Source organism: Triturus cristatus, chromosome 4_1 (genome assembly GCF_964204655.1).
Source record: "Triturus cristatus chromosome 4_1, aTriCri1.1, whole genome shotgun sequence".
Classification (NCBI taxonomy): Eukaryota; Metazoa; Chordata; class Amphibia; order Caudata; family Salamandridae; genus Triturus; species Triturus cristatus.
Genome location: NC_140585.1, coordinates 128,897,450 through 128,919,967, shown reverse-complemented (window position 1 = coordinate 128,919,967; position 22,518 = coordinate 128,897,450). Strand labels below are relative to the sequence as shown.

Genomic DNA, 22,518 nt, shown 5'->3' with positions numbered 1-22,518 from the left:
TAGGGGGGGGGGCGGAGCGCTGCAGGAGACTAACTGCTGCCGTCAGGGAAGAGTCCATGGACTGCAAAATCTTGCGTTGGTCACACATCGTTGATGACATGCCCTCCATGAACGACACCATCTGTGTGAGCAGTTTAGTGTGTCCATGGAGGACAGTCAGCACCGATGCCTGGCCAACCTGCAACTGCCGCAGTATGCCCACAGACTCTTCACTGAGGGCAGCAGGGGTGACAGGGGCAGGGGGTGCGGTGCCTGGGCCGAAGGAGACATGGTGGGCCTCTGCACGGACAGAAGGGACGGGAGCAACTGGGAGGGCGGAGATGGTAACTGAGGAGGCGGGGACAGATGTGGGGCTGCTGCCAAGTGGTGTAGCAGCCTCTGCCTCCTCGAGGAAGCCAGCGTCGGACCCGTCGGCGGTATCGCCTCCAGACAGGACCTTGGACTGACTCTCCTCGCCCTCTGTGCCACTGGCTCCCTCTGACTCGCCAGCAACGGTGGCACTGTCTCTGGGTCCCTCCTCCAGGTCCGTGCAGGTGTCTCCCTCGGTGTCTGATGATGATGCTGTGAGCAAGGAGAAGAAACCGAAATGCATCAGTCACCTGTATACATCTGACACATGAGCACAAAAACAATAGGTCACAGTGCATATCAGGCAATGCATTATGAGTAACAGGTAGATTACTCCGCACATATGTAAGCCCTGTACTGCCCAGTTGGTAGACCCACTATGCCACTTGGACACACGTTAAAAAAGAACACACCAGGCCACAACTTGCATGAGAAATACACTGAGAAGCTAGTGTCTGTGAACAGGTGAGCACAGCAATACAATGAAGTCATGCCACCTCTTGTTTACCCTGAAAGTCACAGTAGTGGTGCACCCAAGGTAAACTAACACACCTCAATACTCACATTGTCACCACACTCAGAGACCTGTACGTTCTTTGGACCACAAAACAAAAAAAAGTAGGTACCTTGGGACTCACAATACTTTACACAATCGACCTGTATTGAATGTGGTAATTTGCCATTTCGTGAAAAGAACACTCATGTGCCTACATGAAAGATGTCTCCCAAGGAAGTGCACACAAAACTACTTAGACACTGTCATTGAAGAAGCTGGCACCGTTTTCAAAGAAGCCATTGTTAGAAATAAATGGTGTTGCAGAAAGTACATATACATGGGCCCACGGAGCTCTTGATGTCTTGACACTCGTTAGTTTGTATCACCAACAACAAAGGAGTTTCACAAAATCAAGACCACTGTGGGAACATGTATATGGAGAATCTGCAATACCATTTAATTCTAACAGTGGCTTCTGTGAAAAGGTGCCAGCGTGTTCCAGGAAAGTGGAAATGTCGTTTGGTGTGCACTTCCTTGGGAGACATCTTTCATGCAGGCACATCATTGTTCTTAACACAAATCAACAAATTACCACATTGAAAACATGAAGAAATGTTGACAAGTGCTGTGAGTGCCAAGGTACAATTTATTTTTTGACTAACAACTTGAATTATTTCAGTTGTCACATGGCCTTCTGTTACCTGATGACACAGTTGGCTACACATATGACCTACTGCCTGTCATGTGGAGTGGCACACATGTCCGAACCCAGGACAATGCATAAGCTAATGGGCCTGCAATTGGGTTGTAAAAAAGCTGTACTGTGGAGACACCCTCATGGCAAGCCAGAATGTCCACACAGATGTCAGCACACAAAGACCAAACTGCGTTGCATCTGAACCACACACAGGTGCCAAAAATGTATGAGCAGGAATCATGTTTTAAAAAAAATGACACAGGCTGAAAAGCACGAACATTAAGCACTGGCCACCATCACAGGGGCACTGCACGGTGAGTCTTAGTACAGCCAATTCTCACACACAGGTCAGACCTGGCAAGGAAAAATCAGGGTTGCCCATGTAGGCCTCTCCTGCACAACCCCCCCATACCTAAGTCAATGTGATTGATACAGATCAAGAAGTGACACCTCTTAATCAGGGTTACAAAAACTGTGCAGCAACAATTGCTACATTGACACAACATCACCTCGTGGGGCTGACAACACATATTTGTGACAAACAAACATCAACCGATTGTTGTGAATAGCCACACAGGCACTGCCCAGTGTGAGTATGCACAAGCCAAATGGTGTATCCCTGTCCAGTGGACACATGTAGCACACATTGGAAAACTACAAACTAGGCCAGGGAACAATCCCACAGAGGCAGACCTATGATAAACCCACAGAGAATGTGCACATTGTTGGATGACAAACATGATTAGGAGGCCAGGGTGTCTCAGGGGACTGCAGTGGGTACACTGCTTCGTGTTCCTGGCATGAGCTGACTGTACCATGAGCCACCGTCATGGCACTATGCATATCTCCCACTCATGCACATCATGTCTGTGGCCACAACATTGGTCATGCATGGTGCAAGGGTGTTCAGTTGAAACGTCACTCTCCTATGTTGAGACTCATCATCAGTGCCAACAAATATGGACCCCCAACATAGTGAACAGGTCATGGCACAGGCAAGGTACCAACACAAGTCACAGACCACCCTCCCACATGATGCAAAAAAGCAATGTGCACCTTGATTTTCTGGCACCCTAGATGACCATGTGCAAATGTGATTACACACAGACCAGGGGACACATGTCAAGGAGGGGAAGGGATGAAAAAGAGCACCAGGTGACATTGTTGAACAGAAAATGCACTGCCCATATAAACTCTGGGAGTGTATCCAGGCTACAGAGCACTTCCAAACGCTGGTGACACATAACACAACAAACAGCCATGTACCTACCCCTTCCTTGCTGCAGTCTCTCCTGTAACTGCCTTTCGAGGTCAGGGAAGACCACCCCCAGGACACGGGTCATGTGGGGGTCAAGCGTCGGCGCCCGCCGTGGGGGCGAGGAGAGTCGATCCCCAGCTGGACCCGGGCGATCCACCCGGTCCAGCACAGGATGTCCTGCCACCTTTTGCAGACCTGTGGTAGGCGCCGACTACGATCCCCCGCCGATCCCACGGCCCTGACGATGTCCCGCCAGATAACCATCTTCTCGTAGGCAGTTACCTGTCAGGATGACAAAGTGAGACAACATCACTACACATGCTCCATGTCCAAGAGACACACATTTGAACATCTTTGATATGTTGAACAGAGCATAGGATGCTGACAGGAATTGCATCATTCTCAATGAGAAATTGGCCTGTGTGCAAGCCCCAAGGCAATACATGGCATTGAAAGTCAACAGGTGGCATAAGGGGTGCGACACACTCACTGTTCATGGCATACACTGTGCAGCACATGCAACAGCAGGCTGATGGACAGCACGTGCCAAGCAGTCACATGTCCCACTCCACTGACGCACCCTCAGCAGATTAGACAGACACACCCAGGCACAGATCACTCGCCTGTCAGTGACAACAGCGGATACAACCCTCACTCTGCACATGTGCCACTTGCCTGTGGGGTGTCACAGGTGTCGTGCTAGCTCTGCAAGTCAGACACACAGCACGGCTTACTTGTCACATCAGATGGGTAGAGATGTTGCCTCATCCATGCAGCTGTGGTGCAACAATTCACATAGACACTTGCCCATATGACAAGAAACATTCACACACATCAATGTCCATGATGTCGTACACATCATTTGGACACTTTCACCACAGGTCCACTCAACTCATACACATCTGTGGGTACAGTCACCTGTCACACAGGGGGGACCACTGAATCACCACAGGACAATAGGAAAAAAAGCCACCAAGGATTTGCCAGGCTGAATGTGTCATGCACTATGCAGTGAATGGCACAGTAAGCACAATGCAAGTGAGGAGTGCACACAGGAACTACATCATGCTCTGCATGAGAGACATAAGCATGTCCCCCCCCGGGACCCACTCTAAAAAACATTGCATGTCTGTCACACCTGGACCCAAGGCCAGAAGTGACAGTCACACAACTGGCGCACAGTCAAAGGCAGTGTTTAACACTGCTTATGGCAACATTACAACAGTGATACGATTCTAACCGACACCATGGGTACGAAGTGTACACACGCAATGTATGCGGGTGTACGGTGCGTTTCACACGTACCCCTACGGCAGCAGTACACTAGTGAGACGAATCGTACACACGCAATGTATGCGGGTATACGGTGCGTTTCACACGTACCCCTACGGCAGCAGTACACTAGTGAGGCGAAGCGTACACACGCAAGGTATGCAGATGTACGGTGCGTTTCACACGTACCCCTACGGCAGCAGTACACTAGTGAGACGAATCGTATATACGCAATGTATGCGGGTGTACAGTGCATTTCACACGTGCCCCTACGGCAGCAGTACACTAGTGAGACGAAGCGTACACACGCAATGAATGCGGGTGTACGGTGCGTTTCACACGTCCCCCTTCGGCAGCAGTACACTAGTGATACGAAGCGTACACACGCAAAGAATGCGGGTGTACGCTTCGTTTCACATAGCATGTTTGTCCTACCTGGACACAATATTGACAGTCACACAACAGGTGCATAGGCAAAGGTAGTGGAGTCAGCACTCACCTGCTCCCCTGGTCTCCCATACAGCTTGGGGTACTGTGGGAGGAGGCAGTCCAGCAACGCCTCATTCTCCTCTAGGGTGAATAGCTGGGCCCTCTCCACAGTACGCGACATGGTCCAGAGGAAGCAGAGACAGCAGCAGTGTGGTCGACTCGAAATTTGTGCAGGCAAGTGCCCTCTCATGGGTTCTGGCTGCCTTATATCTGTCTTGCTGAGGGGCATTCATTTACAGGAGTACATAGTGATTGGTCAGACTCATCCGCATCGTACGTTTACCCCAATCCCTTTAAACATACACCTATGACACACATTTGCATCGTTCAAATTTTGAGCATCATGTCAAGTCAACAACCACTTTGCAACATTGTATTTTTGGGCCAACTGACTGTTCCAGTACACCTGATGGACACATTGCTACTGAAAACTCTGTATCCATGACAACCAGCATGCATTTTGGGCCTAATACTTGTCCCTTATGTGTCCCCTATGTAATTTTGAAATCCACACACCGGTACGGTGTGTTTCACACGTACCCCTACGGCAGCAGTACACTAGTGAGACGAAGCATACACACGCAATGTATGCGGGTGTACGGTGCGTTTCACACGTACCCCCTACGGCAGCAGTACACTAGTGAGACGAAGCGTACACACGCAATGTATGCGGGTGTATGGTGCGTTTCACACGTACCCCTACGGCAGCAGTACACTAGTGAGACGAAGCGTACACACGCGATGAATGCGTGTGTAGGGTGCGTTCCACACACTTACAATGGTGATACGAGGCGTACACACGCCAGGAATGGAGGGCTACGAGTCACACAAGGATGTCCATCAAGTACTTGTCACTGCATACTTTCATGTGCAGGCCCTAGGTGTGGCAGCCAGTGATATTGCACAGGTCATCTCATCTAGTTGCACAATTGATGTGTGATGACCTGTGGACACATGTCATGTGTGCTGGTGCACTATGTGGCACACATCACCTTGACACTTGCCACTTCTGTTTCTGTAGTCCAACTGTGTCATGCACAGCAGCAGTGGGATGGCACAGTCATCAACACCCACACCTGTCTCCTGATGCCAGGGACACTCTATCAACTGACATGTCACGATCAGCGTGCCCCCATGTGACTATGTCAGGTGTGTGTCATGTGTTCTCATGAGCTTGCCGTTAGTGTTCCGTCAACTGCATCTGCTGTTGGTGCATCCAACATGGGTCTGTGTGGAGATGGGCATGGCACACATCTACGCACATCATGCCACATGTGGATTCCCACGGCTGTAGGGTCTGTGTGCATCGGACATCATACTTTCCCAGGCATACATGTCTGCGTTGTCTCAATGGCTGTGTTTTTTTGTTGTCACGTGTACCCCTTCATCGCAATGTGTTTGATATGTACATTTGACATTCCATGTGACCTGTGCGTGTGCCTTGCAGTCAGCTGTCTGGATGAGATGACATCCTTCAAAAGCATCTATGTGGATGTGTGTCACTCTGGTGATATCTCTGGCTGTTCACTCAGACTGGCACCCAGCTCATTTCAGGGCATGTCATGTAGACTTGACACTCAACAGGTGTATCTGGCTTTTCATAGGAGTGCCAGCAAGCTGGCATATGTGTCCTTGATGTATTGCACACACCAGACTCCATAGTTACCTGATGTTTAGTAGCAGTGTAGCATGTGCTATGTTCATTGACATTGACGTTGGCAGACGCTCAATCTTCATTTTTCCAAACAATGTCCTGCAGGGCACCGCCTGTCCCAAGACCTATGACAGACTTGTCTACCATGAGGGAACGTGCCTGCATCCAACGTTACAGATTCACTCGACAGTTGATTGAGGACTTGACTGACAAGCTGGCACCACACCTCCAACCACGACACAGGTATCCTATTGCGCTGACCCACAAGATGAAGGTGATGGCAGCCCTACATTTGTTTGCCACAGGTACGTTTCAATTGACCATAGCTAGGCTTTCCTGTTTTCAGTTTCTATTTTTGGGAAATTCTGGTGGTGTTTTTTCAGTGTTTTCCAGTGATTTCAATACCTCAAAAAAACAGTGCTTTTCAGTGGTTACTCATTTTAGCGCCATAAAAAACAACTGAAACAGTGTTTTACCGGTGTTTATGGAACGCTTTGCTTTTATTATTGCTTTTTCCATTTTTCTTCAGAAATTGTATACTGCTCTACTTTTCAGAAGCTTAATTCAGTCAGGAAATACTTTCCATTGTCCTTTGATTCTGCAGCTCAGATTTAACAAGCATTTGCAATGCAATGGGTCTTGCATTTGTGAGTGCAAAACCCTAAAAGGCAATGTATAAGGTGACACGGAGTTGCAAGATTTTACTTATGGCAATGCTGCCAAGTTAGGTCCCCTTTAGTTGCCATCATATGATCTGGACCACAGTGGCGAGGCCATGAGAATACTCCATTACCATAGGGCTTTATTCACTTCATTATTTCGATTTGAGAGTCTCTGCATTGTTAGCAGACCGCCCCCATAAAACCTGCCTTGAAATCATTATGAAGACATGAATTAACTATATTTTGTCGTACTTTGCAATTTGGGACCGCGTAGGAGACAGGGCCCTACCCCTGTCTATCCCGGTATTAGCGAACCGCGAATGGTCAATGTGGTATGTACAAGTGCTTTATATAACGTTTCATTGATAAATGCACTATGTATACGATATTATACATCATTACGTGGATTCCATCTTAGAGCGGTGGCCATCTTATGGTTGCCCTCACATAGGCTACATATTATGAAGCAAATACGGGCCTTTAGAGCACATGTGCCTTCCTTTGACTTCTCTGTGACCTGGGCAGCTTGGCTCCGCTGCCCCAGGTCAGTCCGGTCTCACGAGCTCCCCGTCCCCTGGCCATCTGTGATTAGCATCAGGGCTTGACACACCATAAAGCCTTTTTCATCCCACATGAGCCTCCAGCTAATCTCTTTCACACCTGACTGTTCCTGCTTTATGGCTTGTTTTCCAAACAGGAGATGCTCGTCTTTATTGGGGCCTGTTGATATCTGATGTGAGATCTGAGCCTCGCTGGGTAAATAATTGTGGGCTGGCCTAACTGGAATGTGGGATGGTCATCATGACTCTGCCTTTTCGTTTGTAATGTATACATTTATATGACCATATCATAAAACAAGGAATGTATGCCTGAAGCAGGATATTTTGTATTTAAGGAGAAGTCTGTTTCTGTAATTTTTAGCAGTCTCCTGAGAACATACACACTGTTGTACTTCTAGGATGCCTGTAATTGGTCTGCAGCCAATAAACTGATCTTTGACTTCACCCAGAAGACTCTGTGTTTCTGTAGGTCTGAAACAGGAAGAACCCGAAGTCATAGGGTGTGTTCCCCTGCACCGCTGGGCTTAAAATTCCCGGTATTTCAGTTGGCGCCCAACTCGGGACGATTTCAGCGGTACCGGTCCAAGCCAGAGGTTCGTGAGGAGCTTCGTGTGGAAATTCTGGAGGAAGGCCGCCACTTCATCGACCCCTGCATGTCGACGTGGTCCGAAAGTCTTTTCTGCAAGGTTCTCCGCGTCCCGACGGCTACGAAGGACTGCTGCCCTGATTAATTGCCCTGTTTTGGACCCTTGACGATTTTGGTAGAGCGAAACAATCGAGAGAGTCTTCTGGTGACGCCATTGATCATCGATATTCAGTTAAGTATAAGTGGAGCGTCTCCCAGTTTTGTTTGGTATCCTTCGGGATTATTTTGATTTGGAGTTTGCAAACGCCAAAGCCAGAGGACTCGTGTATTCACGAGACTATCGTAATCGATAATCCTTTGAAGTTTGGAACTAGACTAGTGAGCGAAGATGCCTGGTTCTAGTGTATTTGGAAGATTGTTTTGTTTGGGTTGTGGAAGGGATTTCCAGTTAGAGGATTCATGTCCGGTTCCTCCAATTGGAACTCCAACTTATGAGCTTTATGTAAAACATGGCGTGGGCCCCATTGCATATAATGAAGTATGGATCCGATACACCAGAAAGGACGGTGTTTTAAAATGGCCCCAAAATGGTAGTTTCGATACAGATATCTTAGATAATTTGGAAGTGAAATTGTTTAAAAAGAAAGCCCGGCCGGCGATGTTTGATTCTTTCCGCCTATGGCGAAAGGAAGCCAAACAGAAGGAAATTAAGCTAGCGAAAAGGAATAAGAGAGACAGACGTATGTCTGTAATGCAAGCAGCTGTGCAATTTAAAGATAATGAGGAGGAACAAATGAATGAACAGCTACATAGACAGCGCAAACTAGGGATCGATAAGTGTTACCCTGTTTTGTCACCCCTTGTGCAAGATGAAACAAAAGAGAATGAGAAAGATTCCCTAATGTCCCATTTGCTAAGTTCGCCACCCCCGTATGCGCAAAATGCCACTGCGCCTCCACAGCTTGTAAATGCGCAGCCTCTAGTAAATATGCCGCAAGCCTTCCCACAGCCGCCAGCTCCTCCTCAGCTGGCTCCTATCCCTGCAGTGCAGCCCTCTCAAGGGCCGCCAGTTTTGCTACCTATTGCCCCTGCGCTTCCTGCGACTTTGCCTAGCACGCCAGCGGCCTCCTCTGGCGCTCCTTCTTGCACTACCCCAGTACCTGTATCTGAATCCGTTTTTCTTCCCTCTGTCTATCCCCCCGTTTTCGCCTCAACTTCTCCTTCAGCACGACAACGACTAGCTAATGTAGTTACTAGTTTAATGTCGCCTCTCTTTGGGTCATCCAGTGCGACTCCTGGTTTACAGCGTAAGCAATTGCGTAGTCAGCTGCCTGGTCCCGACGAGAAAGAGGTGTTAGATCATCTGGCGCGTAGGTGGATTGGTTTCCCTTCACTCTATAATGTGGAATCAGTGGTTAACGTTTTTCACCAATGGGATGCCCCAAAACAGAGGTATGTCTTTGATAAAATGTGTGAATTCCTCTGTGAGGAATTGGAGGATAATGGTTCAAACCCAAACCCACAGGAATTGTGTCGAGTGCGATTTGATTTTGAAACAGGTACAATTGTGGGCCCCAATGTAGATAAAGCAGTTGCGACTTTACTGTCCCTCAGAAATGGTGATTGTCAGCAATCGTTGTTTGAGCAGGATTTCCCTGTGGGGAAAAAGGGAAAAGCGCGACAATACCCTATGAGAGAAGTCCCTCCGGTATGGAAGGAAGCTGTTGCGGCTGATGCCGCTAATGGTATTGCTGCTATGCCAGCTCATTTTCAGCGTGTTTGGGTGCATCTCCCTTGGAAACGATCTGAAGTAATAGCGCTCAAGCAGACATTGCCTGACCCCCGTAAAAACCCTACAGGATATTATAAGGAGTTATCACAAACTGCAGAATCATGTGTCATGAATCTGGCTGACATAGACATGTTATTTGGGAATGTTGTTCCACAGCCTTTGTGGGGATCCATCCGTAATACGGATCATGCGGCAGAGCTAGGGGGTACATGGGCTAATATCGTTGCTGCAGACGCTAGACAAGTTGGTGGCGCAAAGCCTGACCCTTTAGTAGCAGACCTCCCTGGTAGAATTATTACATACATGAAAACTATAATGCCTGCAATGCGCGTAAATTGGGATAAACTATCCGCATGTAAGCAGAAGAAAGATGAGACAGTGTCCGATTTCTTTACCAGGTTTGAAGAAACGTTTATCGACCACAGTGGCCAAGACATGAGTACTGAAGGAGGCCAACGGTTATTTGTGGATAAATTTGTGCAGAATTTACTTCCCGAGTTGTGTAAGAAATTAAAAGATTCCGAAAGTTCCTGGGCTGTTTGCTCTTCAGCGCAAATACTGGCTACTGCACAGTATTATGAAAATAGAGATAAAGACGAGAAGGATAGAACAGATAAGAAAACGAATGAACTGAAAACAAAGGTCCTCTTGCAGCAGGCTTATCCACCACGTGGAGGACAGAATAATTATAGGCAAACCCAAGGTATCTATCAGCAACCGCAACAGTTTCAGAATAATCAGCAAATGAATGGGTATTATCAACCACGAATCCCTGTAGGTCCTAACCAATGTTCATATAGCAAAGTAATGCGTATGGCGCAAGAGGTAGAGGTGGTCAGCAAGCTCCTAGAGGCAGAGGGCTTGGAAATGTTCCCCAGAACGCGCGTCCTCTTCCGCCTCAAAATACCATAAACAGCTTTGATCAGCAAAGCCAACGTGACTGGTAATACAGCTCAGTACTACAATAATGATTATTATGCAGAAGACGACAATGTAGAAGATAATGATTACTAGGACAGCCGTAGACAGAGAGAGGGAGTTGTTTCAGTGCCAGTGGATCAGAGCGGACCCTATGTTAAAGTAACTACAGCAAATATAACGGAGCCCTTTCTGCTGGATACTGGTGCTGCAAAGAGTTCAATCATGCATTCAAAACTCCCTGGCGCGTCTTTGTCTGGCGAAATGAATGTTTCAGTAGGTTTTTCTGGCGCCCCAGTTAGGAACCCGATTTCTAGTCCTATGTCACTTTCTGTTGGACCTTGCGAGTTAAAAGCACCCCTCATCCTAACGACAGGTTGTGGTGAAAATTTGCTAGGATTAGATTTGCTAAAAAGATTGCATGCAACGCTATATTGTTCTCCCTCAGGAGTACAACGTACATTAGGCAAGAAAGTGATTTCCCCGATGTATTTGTCTAAGAATGCAATGCCACCTGAATTGTCATCCCTTCCGGATGTCCTTTGGGCTACTGGTCCCAATGATGTGGGTCTTTTGGAAATGCCGCCATGCGTGGTCACTTTAAAAGCCAATGTCAGATTGCCACGTATTCCCCAGTACAAGATCTCCAATGAAGGTCAGAAAGCATTGTTAGCAATTGTCAGTGATTTGATTAAAAAGGGTGTAATTGAAGAGACAAGAGGCAACGTTTGCAATAGTCCTGTTTTACCTGTCTTAAAACGAACTGACCCTTCACAGCCACCTGTTTACAGATTTGTGATTGATCTTAGAGAGGTTAATAAGATTGTTGTGCCACAGTCTCCAGTTGTTCCTGACATAACTGCCTTGTTAACCATGATTCCAGCCTCCTCTGCATGGTTCTCAGTGATCGATCTGAAGAATGCTTTCTTTAGCATCCCAATTGCAGAGGAGAGCAGAGACATTTTTGGCTTCAGTTTAGGAGGTCGAAGCTTCCGCTTTAAACGCGCTCCACAGGGCTACTGTGAAAGTCCATCAATATATAGTCAAGCTTTAAAAGCGCAGCTTGATGCACTGGTTTTACCCAGTGGCGCTATCCTTATTCAGAACGTTGACGATTTGCTAATCGCCGCGGATACTGAAAAGATTTGCAAACAAGCTACATTGTCATTGTTGCGTCATTTGTCTGCCTTCCATCACAAAGTGTCTCTCTCAAAGCTGCAATATTGTCGACAAGAAGTGACCTACTTAGGTCATCTCTTATCGAAGGAGGGAAGGAAACTGACCCCAGAAAGAATTCAAGCCATTGCACAGTTGAGTGTGCCTAGAACACAGAGAGAAGTGCGTGCTTTCTTGGGCATTACTTCATACTTTAGGCATTGGATTCCCAATTTTTCCTTGCTGGCAAAACCTTTGTTAGCATTAACATGCAAAGACACACCGAATCCTATTCCATGGTCTGAAGAGTGTCAGAAAAGTTTTTGGGAATTGCGTAATGCATTGTGTTCAGCTCCTGTGTTGGGTACCCCTGACTACAGCAAGCCTTTTACATTGTATGTTCATGAAAAAGATGGTTGCGCATTATCAGTGTTAACACAGCCTTTTGGCGATAGACCGCGTCCATGCGCATATTTTTCGTCAACCTTGGACCCGGTAGCGAGGGCATTGCCAAGTTGTCTGAGAGCTACAGCCGCCGCAGCTATGTCTATTCGACAGTCTGCTGGCTTAGTGATGGATAATACATTGATTGTTATGGTTCCACATGCTGTGGACACATTGTTAAACAGGACACACTTAACTAGTGCGCGTTTGTCTGGATATGAACTGACACTGTTAGCAAATCATATACACATAAAAAGATGCAACACGTTGAATCCAGCTACATTATTGCCGATTCCAGCAGACCTAGATGAGATTGAGCAACATGATTGTCTGTTCAGAACAGAAGAAGAGACGAAAGGGAGAGTAGATCTTAAAGATACTCCCCTGACTGAGTGTGATGGTACCTTATGGGTGGATGGTTCGTGTTTCAAGCTTCCAAATGGTGATACAACTGCTGCATATGCTATCACTACTTTGCACACGATTGTTGAAACTGCACGTGTGCCACAACATTCGGCTCAAGCAGCAGAATTGATTGCCCTTACGAGAGCATGCGTGTTGTCTGAAGGAATGAAAGTGAACATATATACGGATAGCCAGTACGCCTTTGGCGTGGCGCACAGTTTTGGGCGATTGTGGAAAGAACGTGGGTTCCTGACTTCGCATTGAGCTAAGATTCAGAATGGCAAGTTGGTGAATGATCTCCTTGAGTCACTGACCCTACCGTTACAAGTTGCGATTATGAAATGCAGTGCGCACAAGAAAATCACTGATGATGTTGGTCGTGGTAATGCGTTTGCTGATGAAGTCGCGAAAGAAACAGCAAAAGATGTGAAGACTCAAATGTATGTTGCAGGCCCTGCAAGATGGGTTGGTGATGTTGGAATGTGTGAAAACACAATAGAGAGTGTGAAGTCCCTTCAAGCTGAAGCCAGAGAGAAAGAGTTGAGCAAGTGGAGAGAAAGTACAGGTAAGTTGGATGAGAATGGTTGTTGGATTGATTTGTCAGAACATAGGCGATGGTTGTTACCTGATGCGTATGTGCTTCCAGTGGTTACTATGGCACATGGAATGGCACATATCAGTATGAAAGGAATCTGTAAGTTGTTGGCTCCAGTATGGCAGAATGCTGGGATTCCCAAGTGTGCAGAGAATGTGGTCAGGAATTGTATGGTATGCTTGAAATACAACCCTGGTAGGGGAACCCCAACTCCAGCTGGTCATTTTGCGCCTCCATCATATCCATTTGAAGTTTTGCAGCTAGATTTTATCCACATGGAAAGGTGCAACAACCTGAAATATGTATTGGTGGTTGTTTGCGCTTTTTCAAAATGGATAGAAGCCTATTCCCTAAAGGACAACACTGCTCTATCCACAGCCAAAGCCCTTGTGAAGGAATTTTTTCCTAGGTTTGGAATGCCAAGAATGGTGTGGAGTGATAATGGGAGTGAATTTGTGGGTCGAGTGATGAAGAATGTGTGTGAGGGGTTAGGGATTAAGCAGAAGTTCCATGCTGCAAATCACCCCCAATCAGCTGGATTAGTAGAGCGCTACAATGGCGCTCTAAAACTCAAGCTGGCCAAAATCCAAGCGAGCTCCGGTCTTAAATGGCCTGACGCTCTGCCTCTAGCATTCCTGTCCACCAGAATGACCGTACACTCACGAGTGGGACTTAGCCCATAGATTATTTTTGGCCGCCCGGCCAATGTATGGGGTGTGCCAAGACCGACGAAATTCAGCGAAATCGAACATCCAGTACTGCTTGATTACTTGTACGAATTGACGGCTAAATTGCGTGTTTTACACCAACAGGTGCACGATACTCTCCCCCAGACCTCTGAGGCTCCAGGACACCCTATCGACCCTGGCACATGGGTGCTCATCAAGAATTTCCAGCGCAAAAGCAACGATGAGCCCCGTTGGATTGGCCCTCATCTCGTACTTCTGTCTACAAGATCAGCTGTTCGAGTAAAGGGGAAAAAGAACTGGATCCACGGCGCCCACATCAAAAGGATCCCTTTGCCTCTGCCGTATGACCAGTGGGTCCAGGAGGGTATCGCTGACTCTGAAACAGACACTGTACCTTGTTTTGTGCCGTTCAGTGATGCACGCGTAAGAGGCACAACTTCAGCACAACAGAGAGACGATATTTTACAAGAAGCTGTGCCACCGTCAATTCGATTGGACACTACAGAGCCTGAACTCTTGTTTCAAGATCAGACAGTACCTGGCCGTTTTCACTATAACTTAAGACCAAGGCCTATGGACAAATAAATATTCTTTTTCCTTACCTTTTTGTTTTTGATACCATAGCTCTCCCATCTGAAGGACTTTCTTGATTTTTGTTTTTCGAACCACCATCCGGGTTCAGCCGCAGGGTCGCGGTGCCAAGACTTGGGGGTACAGGCCGAAGACGTTAGGTCAACGGTTCTGGTTGGTCTAGGGCATTCCCTGGACTGACAGGCGTACTCCTTAGCAGAAGATACTCACCCGCCGCGAGCGGCACGATTAGAGGATGGAGTTTTTCAAGATGGAGAGACTCGCTGAGGAAATTAACTTTAAAGCAAGAATGTGTAAAATAATGAAGAGCAAACGTTTTGTATTTTTATGTCTGTTTGTATTATGTAGTATGATAGTGTTTACTGTAGGATTTGTATTCTTCTCCTCTCAAGAGCCCATTGCACCCACTGTACAGCCTATACCTCCTTCTACTGTCTCCTCACACTCTTTTCACCCTCTGCCTGAACACGAACAAGCCAGACGATCAGAGTTTGTAAACAACTCGTTTATTCAGCTTCTGCACCAGCACCAACTAGTCATGAATACAACCAATTGCTGGGTGTGTGGTTTAATGCCACATACCATTAATAAGGGTATTCCTTATCTAGTGCTGCCGTTTAGTTACAATGGATCGTCATGGGCATTCCAGACCATGTTTCTCTTTGCATTAGACGCCTACTCCCCGCGACAACCGCGTTCCATCAGACCCAGCACCAATAATAAAGCTTTAATGAAAGGAGTTGCCGATATGAGCAGAGATATCGATGCATACTCATCTATTCCCAAAGAAGAGTTGAGAGCATATGTAGGGTGGAACGCGACGGGGTATAGTATTAGTCTGGGCGAAAGACAGTGAAAAATCTCATCCCCAATTTGGGACGTACCCCACATAGGTCGGTTCTGTTTACAAGGTAATGGTCAGAATTCAAGAGCTCAACTGGGGAGAAGTGACTGTACTGAAACGTACACTTTTCCATCACAGTTTTCCTCTGCGTTTTTGGCTGCCAAGGGTACATATTTTGTCTGCAATGACTGAGCATATACATGGTTGCCCCCTGATTTCTCGGGCACATGTTATATTGCAAATTTGCTACCACCGACATTTACTGCTGCCTCCGACTATCACAAGACCAGAGTTGTTAGAGGCGTCAGGAAGCGGGAGACTTCTTTTTGGGTTTCCTGCCGTTTTGGGGACCTATGGTCAATAGTAGGAACCTGAGACAACTGACTCGTGTGGTTGAATCCACTGTTAATGTTACGGCTGGTGCCCTTGGTAATTTAACAGCTGAGCTCCAAGCGGATCGCTTCATGACTTTGCAGAACCGCATGGTTCTAGATGTCATACTTGCAGACCGCGGTGGGGTATGTACTGTCATCCAATCCAGTTGTGGCATTTTCATACCAGATAACGCTCCAACAGTTTATCAAGCCATCTCCAAACTGCATAGAATATCTGAATCCATACACGTGGATAAAGGAGATTGGTCACTGGTGGGGTGGTTCTGGGAACTGATATCTGCCTGGGGTTGGAAGATTCTCATTGGTCATTGGAATGATCTTAGCCATTCTTTTCCTGTTCTGTCTGTGCATCCAGTGTGCTCCTGCGATATGTGGCCTCTGTGCTACATTATGTGTAAGGAAACCTGTATCAAGGGACGAGCTAAGTAATAGGATGATGCTACAGCAACATCTCCATGACTTTGTGAATATTGACCTAGACTCGGATTGATGTGAGTATAGTTATTGCCTATGTAAGGGCAAAAGGAGGGTCTGTCGTACTTTGCAATTTGGGACCGCGTAGGAGACAGGGCCCTACCCCTGTCTATCCCGGTATTAGCGAACCGCGAATGGTCAATGCGGTATGTACAAGTGCTTTATATAACGTTTCATTGATAAATGCACTATGTATACGATATTATACATCACTACGTGGGTTCCATCTTAGAGCGGTGGCCATCTTATGGTTGCCCTCACATAGGCTACATATTATGAAGCAAATACGGGCCTTTAGAGCACATGTGCCTTCCTTTGACTTCTCTGTGACCTGGGCAGCTTGGCTCCGCTGCCCCAGGTCAGTCTGGTCTCACGAGCTCCCCGTCCCCTGGCCATCTGTGATTAGCATCAGGGCTTGACACACCATAAAGCCTTTTTCATCCCACACGAGCCTCCAGCTAATCTCTTTCACACCTGACTGTTCCTGCTTTATGGCTTGTTTTCCAAACAGGAGATGCTCGTCTTTATTGGGGCCTGTTGATATCTGATGTGGGATCTGAGCCTCGCTGGGTAAATAATTGTGGGCTGGCCTAACTGGACTGTGGGATGGTCATCATGACTCTGCCTTTTCGTTTGTAATGTATACATTTATATGACCATATCATAAAACAAGGAATGTATGCCTGAAGCAGGATATTTTGTATTTAAGGAGAAGCCCGTTTCTGTAATTTTTAGCAGTCTCCTGAGAACATACACGCTGTTGTACTTCTAGGATGCCTGTAATTGGTCTGCAGCCAATAAACTGATCTTTGACTTCACCCAGAAGACTCTGTGTTTCTGTAGGTCTGAAACAGGAAGAACCCGAAGTCATAGCGTGTGTTCCCCTGCACCGCTGGGCTTAAAATTCCCGGTACTTCAGTTTCCAAACGCTCCCTATGTTCCAAAACTCTTGGATGCCAAGTAGTCCCTTCTTTCTGGCATCACAAAACTCTTGATTGGTCTTTTAGGTTGCAGGCCCCACTCCCCTGATTGCTGTATCCAGGTTATGATTAATATGGAGATTTGTGAATTAGTTGTGTAAATTTAAAGGAAAAAGATGAAGAAGGAATAGGACAATGTACACTTTTAGGCTGCAACTCTGCAGATATGAAAAGAGTGTGCCTTTAAGGGCTCACAGCCCACAAGTAACCCACCATGCCCAGTAAGTGGCAGTTACCTCAGTTCTTTTTTACCGAGCCAGCGGTAGTACTTTAAAAAAATAAATTGTTTTCACTGGTACATAACTGTTCAGCACGAACAAAGTCAACAACACCATGTCATATTAATCTTAGCCAACATTTCCCAGGTAGGCCCATCCCCCTCTCTATATCAAGTCACAGATGTTGACATCTTGTTCATATATGTCACCGACTGCCCAGAGGACTCCTCCGTGCTGCACCCCCCATTGAAATCGCTAAGTCACTCCTCGTTCCCAGCAAGCAGCACCCAACACCTCCACAGTTCCATCACCCACCCCTGACCTCCCCATGTACTTTCCCCTGCAGCACTCCCTTCTCCAGACTCAACTCACGCATTCAAGTCTCCTGTTACTTCCTCGATCTCCTAAAAAGCCTCCAATTAACCCGCCCAGACACTCCCCCACATTCTTGTTCAGCCTAGTCATCCGGATGTGCTGTTCCCCCGCCCTGGCCCACTCAGATGTATCCCTGCATCATATGGCCACGGAGGGAGGTCTCCCACCAAGCCACCCTGGTGCCACCAGTCTTATAGTTATCATTAATCAACCCATGTCACCCTCTCCCCTGCACAACCGTCCAGAATGCCTGTACCGATGGACAGACAGGCCACATGTAGAAAGAAGACCGCCATCGCTCCACACCTTGCGTAGTCCGCAGTCCTGCCAGCATACATTCTGCTCAATTTAATCGGTGTCAGAAAAATGTGATGCAAGTAATTAAAACACATTAATATGAACCTGGCATTACAAGACACCCTCCGGGTAAGTGCGCAGGCTTCCTCCACTCTCTCATTCATATCATCTACACATCTCCCCCTCCAGGCTTCCTACGCCGGAATAGTCTGTCCAACTCTCTTTTAAGTGCCCCATAGAACAGTGACCCTGAGCCCCGCTCGTCGCCCAATGATAGCAGCAGTTCCTGAGTGCCCGACCCTCTAGGGGCTGCAGGGAATCCCGTGCCAGTGGTAGTATTAGCTAGGGAAATTAATTCTCTATGAACCATCTCTGTTTCTTCCAGAGAGGAGGAGGGCGAGTTTTACAAATCCGGAACCCGCTGTGTGTAAGCCACACCTTCCTCAGTTCAATGAAGACGGGGAATCGCGCACATTTAAAAAAAACGGGATTAACTGGGCCGTCCGCCTCCCGCCAGGCCAGTCACTGTGGGGGCGCTGATAGCACGTCGCGGCAGCCGCTGCTCTGGGAGGCAAGTTAGCTCCGGGGCCCGCTACGCACTCACCGCCTCATCTTCGCTTCTTTAGGCTCCCCGTTGGTTGTCAGGGCTGCCTAGACGCCCGCCACCACGGGGGGGTCCACACGGCGATCCACACACAGAGGCACCAACACGGCTCCAGGGCAGAAGGGGAAAGAGTGCACTCAGTTGTTCCAACAAATCGCCTCGCTCAAGCGATCCCAGCAGCACCACAGCCTTTCGCGGTCAGGTCCGGCAGGTCGCTCCAGTGCCGCGATGATCTGCATAAACCTGGCAATGAAGACCGTTTCTGCGCCCAGCCCCGCCCACGGGGCTCTGAGAAGGGGCGAAAGAACAACAAAGCCTCGTTATCTAAATGGTCTTTTTAAAGACCTGTGAAATACTCGGGTGCGGCTGCAGTCAGAGAGACGGCAGTCTACAACAGCTCCTCTCCCCCATCAACTATGAAAATCAGTGACACACTGTTTAAACCGGGTCAGCTGATTTTCATCGGTAGGGTACTGTCGGTCAGATTCGGTTTAAACCGAATTCCGGACAGCCTAACCATAGCTGATGTTGGTGGGATGGCACAGACAATGTTCTGCCGTGTCCTGCGTGATGTTTTGGCAGCCATGTTGAAGCACCTTGATGAAGTCATCAAATTTCCTACTCCTGAGGAGTTGACAGATGTCAAGGGTGATTTATATGCCCTGGGAGGGATGCCCCATGTCATTGGGTCCATTGATGGTACACATGTGGCTTTGGTACCACCACAGGCACAGGAGAAAGCCTATCGCAACCAAAAACATTACCACTCAATAAATGCCCTTGTGGTGTGTCTTGCTAACATGCTGATTTCACATGTTTGTGCCCGTTTTCCAGGATCAGCACACGATGCCTACATCATGAGGCGTAGCAGGGTGCCACAAATGATGCTGCAGCTGCACAACGAACGAGCATGTCTTGTTGGTGGGTATACTCTGTCCTGTGTGTTGCGGTATCTTTGGCTCTTACGGCATCTCCTGACCCACTTATTTACATGATGTTTGCCAAGTCAAGTCAAGTCAACTTTATTGCAGTTTGATGAACCATAAAAGCACATACAGAAAAAGAAAATAGCAAAGAAAAAAAAACAACAGGGCAATGATAAGTCAAACAATACATTTCAATACACTAATCTCAAGATTTTTAGTTGATTGTTAGACATTTTTTTAAATTTTTTTAAATAATTTCTAAAAGGTTCTAAAATAGATAAAAATCAGATCATTCAGTGGGAATAAAATATTTGGTAGTCGTAATCTTATTATTAAAATGCTACAGCATGATTTAACAGATTCCTTCTGGTTATCCACATAGAATGTAAGTATTTGGTTACTGTGGAGACGATCAGTGCATCTGTATCAGTTTTCAATATCCTAAAAAAGGCCAAATATTGCCTGATACCCAGGTTCTTACATAGCTGAATAATCCATTTCTTTCTAATGTAAGAGTAAGCTGGACAAAAGAGGATGACGTGTACAGGGGATTCATCCTCTAACGAGCAACCTGGGCAGGGGCGTGCAGGGCCCCCCTTCCACCTGTCGATTTTTTGGAAAAGGGGCAAATTACCATATCTGAATTGCAAATACAATTTCTTTGCTAGTGTAGGTTGGATTATGTCAATCACAGGCTCAAAGCGATAAAAGTACTTAGTATTCAAGAAAATATCAGTCAGGCTTGAGCTTTTTGTGGAGCTAAAAAGGTTCATTAGATTATTTTCTTTAACAGTACTTGTCATAGTTTGTTTAGATATGGCTGGGCAGGCAACCTCGGGATTAGACCAGAGTTCCTCAAACCCAGTTGATGTGAGTAGCTGTTTGACGAAGGCCAACCAAGGGATCTTGCCGGAGCCTAATGAAGCTAACACTACTTTAAGCTCCTCCTTATAATGTACCAACTCAGGAGTGCTCCACAAACGCCTCCAGTACAATAAGGGCCGGAGGACAATAACTTCAGAAATTGGACAAATGTTTAGGTCTAATCTTAAAGGGACCAAAGGAGTACTTTGGGGCAGATCCAGCAATTGTCTTATGAAATTATTTTCAGTAAGTGACAGGTTTCTAGCCGGTATGTGTCCCCAGAGTTCCGCCCCATACAGGGAAGATGCCCTAGCTTGGACTTTGAAAATTTCAAGGGGGGCACTTATTAGTTTGTGTGTGCAATTCTTCTGTACTTTCAAAATTCCACCTGCTGCTTGAGTTAGCCTTAAATTAGCTTTAGCCATTTGTGGGCCCCATCCCATTTTGTCATTCAGAGTCAGACCCAGATATTCAAAAATCGGGACCCTTTCGAGGGGTCTGGCATCCATTGTTGGGTGAGGGCAATTTACAGTGTTAGCATTAAAGACCATATATTTAGTCTTGTTTACATTGACCACCAGGTTTCTTTTAGAGCAAAAATTGGAGAATTGGTTTAACACGCGCTGCATCCCCATCGGGGATTTTGAAAGCAGAAGCGTGTCATCCGCAAATATTAGGGCGGGGAATCTCCGGGCACCCAATTTGGGGGAATCGATGTCATTTATAGCTAGAAGATCTTCGATAAGTCCGTTGAGAAACAGGGAAAATAAAGTCGGGGCAAGAACGCATCCCTGTCTGACACCTTTCTCAATCGGAAAGGGACCAGTTAATTGTCCTAATTTACCGAAGCGTACTCTCGCATAAGTGCCTTCATGCAGGTTCTTAAACTGTTGACATAGATAAGGTGGCGCCCCCATTGATAATAAAATGGACCAAAGCTGGTTCCGATCCACCATATCAAATGCTGATTTTAAGTCAACAAATGTGAGATAAAGGCTACCCCCATCCAAAATCACGTGCTTCCAATAGAGCACTTGCAACCGGAATAATTGGTCAATTGTTGAAGTTTTTGCCCTGAACCCCGCCTGAAGCGGCGTCAATATGTCATTTTCACCAATCCATGTCTCTAAGCGTTGGAGCAGTAACCTGGCATAGATTTTTTGTGTGACGTCAATGAGGCTGATTGGCCTATAGTTAGAGGGCTGGAGCGGAGAGCCCTTTTTGTGTATTGGAATAATCTCAGCTCCTAGCCAGGTGCTTGGCAATGATAGGCCCTGCAGGATCGCATTAAATAAAACCAGAAGGTATGGGCCCCAAACTGCTGGTTCATCTCTAAATAGATCGCCGGGAATCTTGTCGAGTCCCGGCGCCTTATTAGACTGAATACTTAAAACGGCCAGTTTTACTTCCTTCAGTGAGAAAGGTTGCGCTGGCCATGTGAGGTTCAGGGCAGGAGGACTGGGGGAGACTTGATTTGGGCGGAGGAGAGGAAGTGAGTACAGATCTTTAAAATATGTGGACCAGGCTTCTTCAGAGATATTAGGGGAGATCGTGGTCCTCCCTTCTGGAATTCCTGTATGAACGAGATTCCAGAAAGTCCTTAGGTCCTTTGTCGCAAGTGCAGATGTAATGGCCACCCAGCGATCCGCTTCCCATTCTGATTTGGCGTTTTTTAACAATTTTTTGTAATCTTTTCTGGCAGCAATGACATTAGGTCTGCTGCCTAACCTTAGAGCCAGCAATAAAGCTTTTTTTGCGTCCCTACAGGATTTGTTAAACCACGGATTATTGTCATTACATTGTTTAGGTTTGGTAGTGCCTTCCTTATAAAAAGTATCCTTTAGTATGGTGACCAATCCATTGTGGATTTCGGCCATTGACTCGCCTGTTGAGTTCAAAGGGTCAATAAGAGTGGAATGTACCCTTTCAA

General features: G+C 46.8%; 1 pseudogene across 1 annotated transcript in view; it reads left to right on the top strand.

The window, feature by feature from the left end:
- LOC146847631 (uncharacterized) overlaps positions 1–22,518 on the top strand; it is a 133,426-nt pseudogene that overhangs the window by 36,133 nt on the left and 74,775 nt on the right. The window lies entirely within an intron of this gene.